A 16,256-nucleotide genomic window follows, 5' to 3' on the forward strand; every position below is an offset into this window, starting at 1 on the left:
ATTTAACGAACATCTGCCACATCCGATCTTTGACTTTATAGACATCTGACTCGCCTGAAGTGTGTTTTAAGAAATATCTGCTATATCTAAACTTTGTGTTGATCGGCATCTAACCCACCTGAAGGATGTCTTTAATGCTTGACGCACTTGAACATTGTGTTGATAGCCAACTGACCCACCTAAAATATGTTTAAGGGAATATTTGACACATCTGAACATTATGTTGAGGGACATCTGACCCACCTGAAGTATGTTTTAAGGAATATCTGACACATCTGAACTTTGTGTTCATGGAATATGATCCACCTGAAGTATGTTTTAAGGAATATCTGACACATCTGAACTTTGTGTTCATGGAATCTGACCCACCTGAAGTATGTTTTAAGGAATATCTGACACATCTGAACTTTGTGTTCATGGAATCTGACTCACCTGAAGTATGTTTTAAGGAATATCTGACACATCTGAACTTTGTGTTCATGGAATATGATCCACCTGAAGTATGTTTTAAGGAATATCTGACACATCTGAACTTTGTGTTCATGGAATATGATCCACCTGAAGTATGGTTTAAGGAATATCTGACACATCTGAACTTTGTGTTCATGGAATATGACCCACCTGAAGTATGTTTTAAGGAATATCTGACACATCTGAACTTTGTGTTCATAGAATCTGACCCACCTGAAGTATGTTTTAAGGAATTTCTGACACACCTGAACATTGTGTTGAGGGACATCTGACCCACTTGAAGTATGTTTTGAGGATTAGTTGACACACCTGAGCATTGTGTTGATGGCCATATTAACTACTTGAAGTATGTTTTAAGGACTATGTGACACACATGAACATTGTGTAGACGATTTAACAGACATCTGCCACATCCGATCTTTGACTTTATAGACATCTGACTCGCCTGAAGTGTGTTTTAAGAAATATCTGCTATATCTAAACTTTGTGTTGTTCGGCATCTAACCCACCTGAAGGATGTCTTAATTAATGTTTGACGCACTTGAACATTATGTTGAGGGACATCTGACCCACCTGAAGTATGTTTTAAGGAATATCTGACACATCTGAACTTTTTGTTCATGGAATATGATACACTTGAAGTATGTATTAAGGTATATCTGACACATCTCAACTTTGTGTTCATGGAATAAGATCCACCTGAAGTATGTTTTAAGGAATATCTGACACATCTGAACTTTGTGTTCATGGAATCTGACTCACCTGAAGTATGTTTTAAGGAATATCTGACACATCTGAACTTTGTGTTCATGGAATATGATCCACCTGAAGTATGTTTTAAGGAATATCTGACACATCTGAACTTTGTGTTCATGGAATATGATCCACCTGAAGTATGGTTTAAGGAATATCTGACACATCTGAACTTTGTGTTCATGGAATATGACCCACCTGAAGTATGTTTTAAGGAATATCTGACACATCTGAACTTTGTGTTCATAGAATCTGACCCACCTGAAGTATGTTTTAAGGAATTTCTGACACACCTGAACATTGTGTTGAGGGACATCTGACCCACTTGAAGTATGTTTTGAGGATTAGTTGACACACCTGAGCATTGTGTTGATGGCCATATTAACTACTTGAAGTATGTTTTAAGGACTATGTGACACACATGAACATTGTGTAGACGATTTAACAGACATCTGCCACATCCGATCTTTGACTTTATAGACATCTGACTCGCCTGAAGTGTGTTTTAAGAAATATCTGCTATATCTAAACTTTGTGTTGTTCGGCATCTAACCCACCTGAAGGATGTCTTAATTAATGTTTGACGCACTTGAACATTATGTTGAGGGACATCTGACCCACCTGAAGTATGTTTTAAGGAATATCTGACACATCTGAACTTTTTGTTCATGGAATATGATACACTTGAAGTATGTATTAAGGTATATCTGACACATCTCAACTTTGTGTTCATGGAATAAGATCCACCTGAAGTATGTTTTAAGGAATATCTGACACATCTGAACTTTGTGTTCATGGAATCTGACTCACCTGAAGTATGTTTTAAGGAATATCTGACACATCTGAACTTTTTGTCATGGCATCTGACCCACCTGAAGTATGTTTTAAGGAATATCTGACACATCTGAACTTTGTGTTCATGGAATCTGATTCACCTGAAGTATGTTTTAAGGAATATCTGACACATCTGAACTTTGTGTTCATGGAATCTGACCCACATGACGTATGTTTTAAGGAATATCTGACACATCTGAACTTTGTGTTCATGGAATATGATCCACCTGAAGTATGTTTTAAGGAATATCTGACACATCTGAACTTTGTGTTCATGGAATATGATCCACCTGAAGTATGTTTTAAGGAATATCTGACACATTTGAACTTTGTGCTCATGGAATCTGACCCACCTGAAGTATGTTTTAAGGAATATCTGACACATCTGAACTTTGTGTTCATGGAATCTGACCCACCTGAAGTATGTTTTAAGGAATATCTGACACATCTGAACTTTGTGTTCATGGAATCTGATCCACCTGAAGTATGTTTTAAGGAATATCTGACACATCTGAACTTTGTGTTCATGGAATATGACCCACCTGAAGTGTGTTTTAAGGAATATCTGACACATCTGAACTTTGTGTTCATGGAATCTGACTCACCTGAAGTATGTTTTAAGGAATATCTGACACATCTGAACTTTGTGTCATGGAATTTGACCCACCTGAAATATGTTTTAAGAAATATCTGACACACCTGAACATTGTGTTGAGGGACATATGATATACCTAAACATTGTGTTGATGTTCATCTGACCCACCTGAACATTGTGTTAATGGACATCTGACCCACTTGAAGTATGTTTTGAGGATTAGTTGACACACCTGAGCATTGTGTTGATGGCCATATTAACTACTTGAAGTATGTTTTAAGGACTATGTGACACACATGAATATTGTGTAGATGATTTAACGAACATCTGCCACATCCGATCTTTGACTTTATAGACATTTGACTCGCCTGAAGTGTGTTTTAAGAAATATCTGCTATATCTAAACTTTGTGTTGATCGGCATCTAACCCACCTGAAGGATGTCTTAATTAATGTTTGACGCACTTGAACATTATGTTGAGGGACATCTGACCCACCTGAAGTATGTTTTAAGGAATATCTGACACATCTGAACTTCGTGTTCATGGAATCTGACCCACCTGAAGTATGTTTTAAGGAATATCTGACACATCTGAACTTTGTGTTCATGGAATCTGATCCACCTGAAGTATGTTTTAAGGAATATCTGACACATCTGAACTTTGTGTTCATGGAATCTGACCCACATGACGTATGTTTTAAGGAATATCTGACACATCTGAACTTTGTGTTCATGGAATATGATCCACCTGAAGTATGTTTTAAGGAATATCTGACACATCTGAACTTTGTGTTCATGGAATATGATCCACCTGAAGTATGTTTTAAGGAATATCTGACACATCTGAACTTTGTGCTCATGGAATCTGACCCACCTGAAGTATGTTTTAAGGAATATCTGACACATCTGAACTTTGTGTTCATGGAATCTGACTCACCTGAAGTATGTTTTAAGGAATATCTGACACATCTGAACTTTGTGTTCATGGAATCTGATCCACCTGAAGTATGTTTTAAGGAATATCTGACACATCTGAACTTTGTGTTCATGGAATCTGACCCACCTGAAGTATGTTTTAAGGAATATCTGACACATCTGAACTTTGTGTTCATGGAATCTGACCCACCTGAAGTATGTTTTAAGGAATATCTGACACATCTGAACTTTGTGTTCATGGAATCTGATCCACCTGAAGTATGTTTTAAGGAATATCTGACACATCTGAACTTTGTGTTCATGGAATATGACCCACCTGAAGTATGTTTTAAGGAATATCTGACACATCTGAACTTTGTGTTCATGGAATCTGACTCACCTAAAGTATGTTTTAAGGAATATCTGACACATCTCAACTTTGTGTCATGGAATTTGACCCACCTGAAATATGTTTTAAGAAATATCTGACACACCTGAACATTGTGTTGAGGGACATATGATATACCTAAACATTGTGTTGATGTTCATCTGACCCACCTGAACATTGTGTTAATGGACATCTGACCCACTTGAAGTATGTTTTGAGGATTAGTTGACACACCTGAGCATTGTGTTGATGGCCATATTAACTACTTGAAGTATGTTTTAAGGACTATGTGACACACATGAACATTGTGTAGACGATTTAACGAACATCTGCCACATCCGATCTTTGACTTTATAGATATCTGACTCGCCTGAAGTGTGTTTTAAGAAATATCTGCTATATCTAAACTTTGTGTTGATCGGCATCTAACCCACCTGAAGGATGTCTTAATTAATGTTTGACGCACTTGAACATTATGTTGAGGGACATCTGACCCACCTGAAGTATGTTTTAAGGAATATCTGACACATCTGAACTTCGTGTTCATGGAATCTGACCCACCTGAAGTATGTTGTAAGGAATATCTGACACATCTGAACTTTGTGTTCATGGAATGTGACTCACCTGAAGTATGTTTTAAGGAATATCTGACACATCTGAACTTTGTGTTCATGGAATATGATCCATCTGAAGTATGTTTTAAGGAATATCTGACACATCTGAACTTTGTGTTCATGGAATCTGATCCACCTGAAGTATGTTTTAAGGAATATCTGACACATCTGAACTTTGTGTTCATGGAATCTGACCCACCTGAAGTATGTTTTAAGGAATATCTGACACATCTGAACTTTGTGTTCATGGAATCTGACCCACCTGAAGTATGTTTTAAGGAATATATGACACATCTGAACTTTGTATTCATGGAATATGATCCACCTGAAATATGTTTTAAGGAATATCTAACACATTTGAATATTTTGTTGATGGACATTTGACATACCTGAATATTGTTTTAATGGTCATCTCACCCACCTGAGCATTGTGTTGATGGACATCTGACCCATTTGAAGTATGTTTTAAGGACTATTTGACACATCTGAACTTTGTGTTCATGGAATCTGACCCACCTGAAGTATGTTTTAAGGAATATCTGACACATCTGAACTTTGTATTCATGGAATATGATCCACCTGAAATATGTTTTAAGGAATATCTAACACATTTGAATATTTTGTTGATGGACATTTGACATACCTGAATTTTGTTTTAATGGTCATCTCACCCACCTGAGCATTGTGTTGATGGACATCTGACCCATTTGAAGTATGTTTTAAGGACTATTTGACACATGTGAACTTTGAGTTGATGGACATCTGACCCATCTCATCAGTAAGAAAAGTTATAATAAGTAAGGAACAGACTTAGACTTATGGGATGACCTTCAATCCAGTGAAACTAATCATTGCTTAATAATCGAGAAATCACAAATCTTTGACCGTAAATTCTGGCTCTCTGAGATAGGTTTGGAAACACTGAAACAATATTCAATATTTTATGCAGAGTAGGCACAATCTCCAAAAAATAAACTAAATAAATATTCCCACACGAATAAGTTGTAATTGAATTCTAGATCAAAACCTTTGAAGATGTGATCGTACACTAACAGCCAAACGTCAGTCTGTACCGTTTACAGTTCTCCCTACTGTTACACTTTTCACCTTTGTCGGTTTGTCTGTTGAAGACATGGTATATTATATAAAAATTACTGAAGGATAATAAACTTCAGGGGGTTTGTTAATGTGATCACGTTATAATGTGAATCCTGAGAAAACAAATACCCGGCCCAAATTAATTCCATGGGAGGTTTCCCTGCTGGTATAGCGATAACTCTGCAGATTTATATCGTTAAGATCAGAGTTTAGATTTTTATCGGTGGACAAAATAACTCTCACACACACAAACATCATATTTAGGTCCTGTAGCAAAAAACTAAACATTAAAACAGCAAAATATTGTTTGTATAATAACTGTATTACTAAAGAAGGAAAAACTACGCTAAAACGTTTATATTCCTGCTGACCCAAGCTAGCAAACTGATAAATGACGTATCTGTTAAAACCGTGATAAGAAAACATTTTGGTCAAGTGAATACTGTGTTAGATCTTCACAACCAGTGTGTCTGCGTCGAAAACATAACCTCTTCCCTCATGGTAATTTCTCTGTTATAAACGCATGTTTCAACAGCAAACATGTATTTTATGTTCTCCCTTTATCATCAACACCTTACTAATTGGACAAGTTTTTATTGCAACTTTGCGTTTTACTAAAATGTGTATTCGAGAGAAACAAGAAACAACTTCCGATTTTATGAGCGCATGCGTGTTGCAGTAAGTGTGAAAATAATTTTAAAAAATGTCTTGGATAAACCTTTTCATCCTTTTTATTCGTTTCTCAACTGCCAATAACTTATATATAATATAAACTATATATAATATAAACTACATTTAATATAAACTATATATAATATAAAGTATATATAATATAAACTATATATAATATAAACTATATATAATGTCTAGTAATACGGTGAAGATTCCCGTGATAAATTAAAAGTTACATTTCTACAGTAGTACAGGTAAAAATCACAGACAGACACAGACAAGTTCCACCAAAGTTATCATGTGTCTAGTAATACGGTGAAGAGTCCCGTGATAAATTCAAAGTTACATTTCTACAGTAGTACATGTAAAAATCACAGACAGACACAGACAAGTTCCACCAAAGTTATCATGTGTCTAGTAATACGGTGAAGAGTCCCGTGATAAATTAAAAGTTACATTTCTACAGTAGTACATGTAAAAATCACAGACAGACACAGACAAGTTCCACCAAAGTTATCATGTGTCTAGTAATACGGCGGGGAGTACCGTGATAAATTCAAAGTTACATTTCTACAGTAGTACATGTAAAAATCACAGACAGACACAGACAAGTTCCACCAAAGTTATCATGAGTCTAATAATACGGTAGGGAGTACCGTGATATACACATGATTTACCATTTTCTAAAGTATAGTTCACAGAGCTGAATCACCTCGATTTTAACATACTGCAGCAGATTACTATTACTAATACTGTTAACAAGTGCATATACAAAATACTGTTACTAATCTCAACTAGTACATACAGTACTGTTAACAAGTACATATACAATACAATATTACTAGTCTCATCTAGTACATACCGTACTGTTAACAAGTACATATACAATATACTATTACTAGTCTCATCTAGTACATACAGTACTGTTAACAAGTACATATATAACATACTATTACTAGTCTCATCTAGTACATACAGTACTGTTAACAAATACATATATAATATACTATTACTAGTCTCATCTAGTACATACAGTACTGTTAACAAGTACATATATAACATACTATTACTAGTCTCATCTAGTACATACAGTAATGTTAACAAGTACATATATAACATACTATTATTAGTCTCATCTAGAACATACAGTACTGTTAAAAAGTAATATAACATACTATTACTAGTTACAGCTAGTACATACAGTACTGTTAACAAGTACATATATAACATACTATTACCAGTCTCAGCTAGTACATACAGTACTGTTAAAAGTACATACATAACATACTATTACTAGTCTCATCTAGTGCATACAGTACTGTTAACAAGTACATATATAACATACCATTACCAGTCTCATCTAGTACATAAAGTACTGTTAACAAGTACATATACAATATACTATAACTAGTCTTAGCTAGTACATACAGTTGTGTTAACAAGTACATATATAACATACTATTACTAGTTACATCTAGTACATACAGTACTGTTAAGAATTGCATATATAACATTCTATTACTAGTTACATCTAGTACATACAGTAATGTTAACAAGTACATATATAACATACTATTATTAGTCTCATCTAGTACATACAGTACTGTTAAGAATTGCATATATAACATACTATTACTAGTTACATCTAGTACATACAGTAATGTTAAGAACTGCATATATAACATACTATTACTAGTCTCATCTAGTACATACAGTACTGTTAAAAGTACATACATAACATACTATTACTAGTCTCATCTAGTGCATACAGTACTGTTAACAAGTACATATACAATATACTGTTACTAGTCTCATCTAGTACATACAGTACTGTTAAAAGTACATACATAACATACTATTACTAGTCTCATCTAGTGCATACAGTACTGTTAACAAGTACATATACAATATACTGTTACTAGTCTCATCTAGTACATACAGTTGTGTTAAAAATACATATACAACATACTATTACTAGTCTCATCTAGTACATACAGTTTTGTTATTAAGTACATATATAACATACTATTACTAGACTCATCTACTACATATAGGAATTGCTAACAAGTACATATATAACATACTATTTTCGTCTTATCTATTACATACAGTAATGTTAACAAGTATATATATAACATACTATTACTAGTCTTATCTAGTACATACAGTACTGTTAACAAGTACATATATAACATACTATTACTAGTCTCATGTAGTACATACAGTAGTGTTAACAAGTGCGTATACAATATACTGTTACTATTCTCAGCTAGTACATACTTAATTCATAAAATAAATAAACAAAAATTGAATGACCTTGTTTGTATTAGGTTAGATTGTTTATGTCACTTTTCAATATATTAACTAATTCATTGAACAATTATAAAATGGACACACAAGATGTTTTTACAATAGTTTCCTCCTTCTAATGAGATGCTGATGTATGCCTTTCTATTTCTGTGGTTATCCAGCTGATTATACAATAGTTTCATCTCTCTTTTAAGATGCTGATGTATACCCTTCTATTTCTGTGGTTACCTAGATATTTATACAATAGTTTCCTCTCTCAAATGAGATATTGATGTATGCCTTTCTATTTCTATCCTTACCTAGATGTTTATACAATAGTTTCCTCTCTCAAATGAGATATTGATGTATGCCTTTCTATTTCTATCGTTACCTAGATGTTTATACAATAGATTCCTCTCTCTTCTGAGATACTGATGTATGCCTTTCTATTTCTATCGTTACCTAGATGTTTATACAAAGGTTTCCTCTCTCTTATGAGATGCTGATGTATGCCTTTCAATTTCTGTGGTTATCTAGATGTTTATACAATAGCTTCCTCTCTCTTATGAGATGCTGATGTATGCCTTCTATTTCTGTGGTTACCTAGATGATTATACAATAGTTTCCTCTGTCTTATAAGATGCTGATGTATACCCTTCTATTTCTGTGGTTACCTAGATATTTATACAATAGTTTCCTCTCTCAAATGAGATATTGATGTATGCCTTTCTATTTCTATCGTTACCTAGATAATTATACAATAGTTCCCTCTCTCATATGAGATGCTGATGTATACCCTTCTATTTCTATCGTTACCTAGATGTTTATACAATAGTTTCCTCTCTCTTATGAGATGCTGATGTATGCCTTTCTATTTCTGTGGATACCTAGATGTTTATACAATAGTTTCCTCTCTCTAATGAGATGCTGATGTATGCCCTTCTATTTCTATGGTTATTTAGATGTTTATACAATACTTTCCTCTCTGTTATGAGATGCTGATGTATGCCCTTCTATTTCTGTGGTTATTTAGATGTTTATACAATAGCTTCCTCTCTGTTATGAGATGCTGATGTATGTCCTTCTATTTCTGTGGTTACCTAGATGTTTATACAATAGTTTCCTCTCTCTCTTACGAGATGCTGATAAATGCCCTTCTATTTCTGTCGTTACCTAGATAATTATACAATAGTTCCCTCTCTCTTATGAGATGCTGATGTATACCCTTTTATTTCTGTGGTTACCTAGATATTTATACAATAGATTCCTCTCTCTTATGACATAGATCAGCAATGTATGTCCTTCTATTTCTCTTGTTACCTAGATGTTTATACATACAGTACTGTTAAAAGTACATACATAACATACTATTACTAGTCTCATCTAGTGCATACAGTACTGTTAACAAGTACATATATAACATACCATTACCAGTCTCATCTAGTACATAAAGTACTGTTAACAAGTACATATACAATATACTATAACTAGTCTTAGCTAGTACATACAGCTGTGTTAACAAGTACATATATAACATACTATTACTAGTCTCATCTAGTACATACACTACTGTTAACAAGTACATCGATAACATACTATTACTAGTCTCATCTAGTACATACAGTAATGTTAACAAGTACATATATAACATACTATTACTAGTCTCAGCTAGTACGTACACTACTGTTAACAAGTACATATATAACATACTATTACTAGTCTCATCTAGTACATACAGTTGTGTTAACAAGTGCATATATAACATACTATTACTAGTTACATCTAGTACATACAGTACTGTCAAGAATTGCATATATAACATTCTATTACTAGTTACATCTAGTACATACAGTAATGTTAACAAGTACATATATAACATACTATTATTAGTCTCATCTAGTACATACAGTACTGTTAAGAACTGCATATATAACATACTATTACTAGTTACATCTAGTACATACAGTAATGTTAACAAGTACATACATAACATACTATTACTAGTCTCATCTAGTGCATACAGTACTGTTAACAAGTATATATATAATATACTATTACTAGTTTCATCTAGTACATACAGTACTGTTAACAAGTACATATATAACATACTATTACTAGTCTCATGTAGTACATACAGTACTGTTAACAAGTGCGTATACAATATACTGTTACTATTCTCAGCTAGTACATACTTAATTCATAAAATAAATAAACAAAAATTGAATGACCTTGTTTGTATTAGGTTAGATTGTTTATGTCACTTTTCAATATATTAACTAATTCATTGAACAATTATAAAATGGACACACAAGATGTTTTTACAATAGTTTCCTCCTTCTAATGAGATGCTGATGTATGCCTTTCTATTTCTGTGGTTATCCAGCTGATTATACAATAGTTTCATCTCTCTTATAAGATGCTGATGTATACTCTTCTATTTCTGTGGTTACCTAGATATTTATACAATAGTTTCCTCTCTCAAATGAGATATTGATGTATGCCTTTCTATTTCTATCGTTACCTAGATGTTTATACAATAGTTTCCTCTCTCAAATGAGATATTGATGTATGCCTTTCTATTTCTATCGTTACCTAGATGTTTATACAATAGTTTCCTCTCTCAAATGAGATATTGATGTATGCCTTTCTATTTCTATCGTTACCTAGATGTTTATACAATAGTTTCCTCTCTCAAATGAGATATTGATGTATGCCTTTCTATTTCTATCGTTACCTAGATGTTTATACAATAGATTCCTCTCTCTTCTGAGATACTGATGTATGCCTTTCTATTTCTATCGTTACCTAGATGTTTATACAAAGGTTTCCTCTCTCTTATGAGATGCTGATGTATGCCTTTCAATTTCTGTGGTTATCTAGATGTTTATACAATAGCTTCCTCTCTCTTATGAGATGCTGATGTATGCCTTCTATTTCTGTGGTTACCTAGATGATTATACAATAGTTTCCTCTGTCTTATAAGATGCTGATGTATACCCTTCTATTTCTGTGGTTACCTAGATATTTATACAATAGTTTCCTCTCTCAAATGAGATATTGATGTATGCCTTTCTATTTCTATCGTTACCTAGATAATTATACAATAGTTCCCTCTCTCTTATGAGATGCTGATGTATGCCCTTCTATTTCTATGGTTATTTAGATGTTTATACAATACTTTCCTCTCTGTTATGAGATGCTGATGTATGCCCTTCTATTTCTGTGGTTATTTAGATGTTTATACAATAGCTTCCTCTCTCTTATGAGATGCTGATGTATGCCTTCTATTTCTGTGGTTACCTAGATGTTTATACAATAGTTTCCTCTCTCTTATGAGATGCTGATGTATGTCATTCTATTTCTCTGGTTACCTAGAGGTTTATACAATACTTTCCTCTCTCTTATGAGATGCTGATGTATAACTTCTATTTCTGTGGTTACCTAGATGTTTATTCAATAGTTTTCTCTCTGTTATTAGATGCTGATGTATGCACTTCTATTTCTGTGGTTACCTGGATGTTTATACAATAGTTTCCTCTCTCTTACGAGATGCTGATGTATGCCCTTCTGTTTCTGTTAGTACCTAGATGTTTATGCAATAGTTTCCTCTCTCTTATGAGATGATGATGTATGCACTTCTATATCTGTTGTTACCTAGATGTTTACACAATAGTTTCTTTTCTGTTATTAGATGCTGATGTATGCCCTTCTATTTCTGTGGTTACCTGAATGTTTATACAATAGTTTTCTCTCTCTTATGGGATGCTGATGTGTACCCTTCTATTTCTGTGGTTATCTATATGTTTATACAATAGCTTCCTCTCTCTTATGAGATGCTCATGTATGCCCTTCTATTTCTGTGGTTACCTAGATGTTTATACAATAGTTTCCTCTGTCTTATAAGACGCTGATATATGTCCTTCTATTTCTGTGGTTACCTAGATGTTTATACAATAGTTTCCTCTCTCTTATGAGATGCTGATGTATACCCTTCTATTTCTGTGGTTACCTAGATGATTATACAATAGTTTCCTTCTGTTATTAGATGCTGATGTATTCCCTTCTATTTCTGTGGTTATCTAGATGTTTATACAATACTTTCCTCTCTCTTATAAGATGCTGATGTATGCCCTTCTATTTCTGTGGTTACCTAGATGTTTATACAATAGTTTCCTCTCTCTTAAGAGATGCTGATGTATGCCCTTCTATTTCTATGGTGATTTATATGTTTATACAAGACCTTCTTCTCACTTACGAGATGCTGATGTATACCCTTCTATTTCTGTCGTTACCTAGATAATTATACAATAGTTTCATCTCTCTTATGAGATGCTGATGTATGTCCTTCCATTTCTCTGGTTACCTAGATGTTTATACAACACTTTCCTCTATCTTATGAGATGCTGATGTATGCACTTCTATTTCTGTGGTTACCTGGATGTTTATACAATAGTTTCCTCTCTCTAATGAGATGCTTATGTATGCACTTCTATTTCTGTGGTTACCTAGATGTTTATACAATAGTTTCCTCTCTCTTACGAAATGCTGATGTATGCCCTTCTATTTCTGTGGATACCTAGATGTTTAAACAATTGTTTCTTCTCTGTTATTAGATGCTGATGTATACCCTTCTATTTCTGTGGTTACCAAGATGTTTATTTCCTTCTGTTATTAGATGCTGATGTATTCCCTTCTATTTCTGTGGTTACCTAGATGTTTATACAATAGTTTCTTCTCTCTTATAACATGCTGATGTGTACTCTTCTATTTCTGTGGTTACCTAGATGTTTATACAATAGTTTCATCTCTCTTATGAGATGCTGATGTATACCCTTCTATTTCTGTGGTTACCTAGATGTTTATACAATAGTTTCCTTCTGTTATTAGATGCTGATGTATTCCCTTCTATTTCTGTGGTTATCTAGATGTTTATACAATACTTTCCTCTCTCTTATAAGATGCTGATGTATACCCTTCTATTTCTGTGGTTACCTAGATGTTTATACAATAGTTTCCTCTCTTTTATGAGATGCTGATGTATGCACTTCTATTTCTGTGGTTACCTAGATGTTTATACAATAGTTTCATCTCTCTTATAAGATGCTGATGTATGCCCTTCTATTTCTGTGGATACCTAGATGTTTATGCAATAGTTTCCTTTCTCTAATAAGATGCTGATGTATGCACTTCTATTTCTGTGGTTACCTAGATGTTTACACAATAGTTTCTTCTCTGTTATTAGATGCTGATGTATGCACTTTTATTTCTATGGTTACCTAGATGTTTATACAATAGTTTCATCTCTCTTATAAGATGCTGATGTATACCCTTCTGTTTCTGTGGTTACCTAGATATTTATACAATAGTTTCCTCTCTCTTATAAGATGCTGATGTTCGCTCTTCTATTTCTGTGATTACCTAGATGTTTATACAATAGTTTCCTCTCGCTTATGAGATGGTGATATATACACTTCCATTTCTGTGGTTACCTAGATGTTTATACAATAGCTTCCTCTCTCTTATAAGATGCTGATGTGTACTCTTCTATTTCTGTGGTTACCTAGATGTTTATACAATAGTTTTCTCTCTCTTATGAGATTTTGATGTATGCACTTCTATTTCTGTAATTATCTAGATGTTTATACAAGAGTTTCCTCTGAATTATAAGATGCTGATGTATGTCCTTCTATTTCTGTGGTTACCTAGATGTTTATACAATAGTTTCTTCTCTCTTATAAGATGCTGATGTGTACTCTTTTATTTCTGTGGTTACCTAGATGTTTAAATAATAGTTTCCTCTCTGTTATTAGATGTTGATGTATGGCCTTCTATTTCTGTGCTTACCAAGATGTTTATACAATAGTTTCCTCTCTCTTATAAGATGCTGATGTATGCCCTTCTATTTCTGTGGTTATCTATATGTTTATACAATACTTTCCTCTCTCTTATAAGATGCTGATGTATACCCTTCTATTTCTGTGGTTACCTAGATGCTTATACAATAGTTTCCTCTCTCTTATGAGATGCTGATGTACCTCCTTCTATTTCTCTGGTTACCTAGATGTTTATACAATACTTTTCTCTCTCTTATGAGATGCTGATGTACCTCCTTCTATTTCTCTGGTTACCTATATGTTTATACAATACTTTTCTCTCTCTTATGAGATGCTGATGTATGCCCTTCTATTTCTGTGGTTACCTGGATGTTTATACAATAGTTTTCTATCTCTTATAAGATGCTGATGTATGCACTTCAATTTCTGTGGTTAGCTAGATGTTTATACAATAGTTCCCTCTCTCTTATGAGATGCTGATGTATGCACTTCTATTTCTGTGGTTACCTAGATGTTTATACAATAGTTTCATCTCTCTTATAAGATGATGATGTATAAACTTCTGTTTCTGTGGTTACCTAGATATTTATACAATAGTTTCCTCTCTCTTATAAGATGCTGATGTTCGCTCTTCTATTTCTGTGATTACCTAGATGTTTATACAGTAGTTTCCTCTCGCTTATAAGATGCTGATATATACCCTTCTATTTCTGTGGTTACCTAGATGTTTATACAATAGTTTCCTTTCTCTTATCAGATGCTGATATGAACCCTTTTATTTCTGTGGTTACCTAGATGTTTATACAATAGTTTCTTCTCTGTTATTAGATGCTGATGTATGCCTTTCTAATTCTGTGATTACCTACAGGTTTATACAATAGTTTTATCTCTCTTATGAGATGCTGATGTATGCACTTCTATTTTTGTGGTTACTTAGATGTTTATACAATAGTTTCCTTTTTCTTATAAGATGCTGATGTATGCCATTCTATTTCTGTGGTTACCTAGATGTCTATAGAAAAATTTCCTGTTTATTAAAAGATGCTAATATAAACTCTTCTATTTCCGTGGGTACCTTGATGTTTATACAATAGTTTCCTCTCTCTAATAAGATGCTGATGTGTACTTTTCTATTTCTGTTGTTACCTAGATGTTTATACAATAGTTTCCTCTCTCTTATTAGATGCTTATGTATGCCCTTCTATTTCTGTGGTTACATGGATGTATATACAAAAGTTTCTTCTCTCTTATGAGATGCTTATGTATGCCCTTCTATTTCTGTGGTTTCCTAGATGTTTATACAATAGTTTCCTTTCTCTTAAGAGATGCTGATGTATACCCTTGTATTTCTGTGGTTACCTACATGTTTATACAATAGTTTCCTTCTGTTATTAGATGCTGATGTATGCTCTTCTATTTCTGTGGTTACCTTGATGTTTATACAATAGTGTCCTCTCTCTTATGAGATGCTGATGTATTCCCTTCTATTTCTGTGGTTATCTAGATGTTTATACAATACTTTCCTCTCTCTTATAAGATGCTGATGTATACCCTTCTATTTCTGTGGTTACCTATATGTTTATACAATAGTTTTCTCTCTCTTATAAGATGCTGATGTATACCCTTCTATTTCTGTGGTTACCTATATGTTTATACAATAGTTTCCTCTCTCTTATAAGATGCTGATGTATACCCTTCTATTTCTGTGGTTACCTAGATGTTTATACAATAGTTTCATCTCTCTTATAAGATGCTGATGTATACCCTTCTGTTTCTGTGGTTACCTAGATGTT

The sequence above is a fragment of the Tachypleus tridentatus genome, unplaced genomic scaffold (assembly GCF_004210375.1).
Source record: "Tachypleus tridentatus isolate NWPU-2018 unplaced genomic scaffold, ASM421037v1 Hic_cluster_1, whole genome shotgun sequence".
Taxonomy (NCBI): Eukaryota; Metazoa; Arthropoda; class Merostomata; order Xiphosura; family Limulidae; genus Tachypleus; species Tachypleus tridentatus.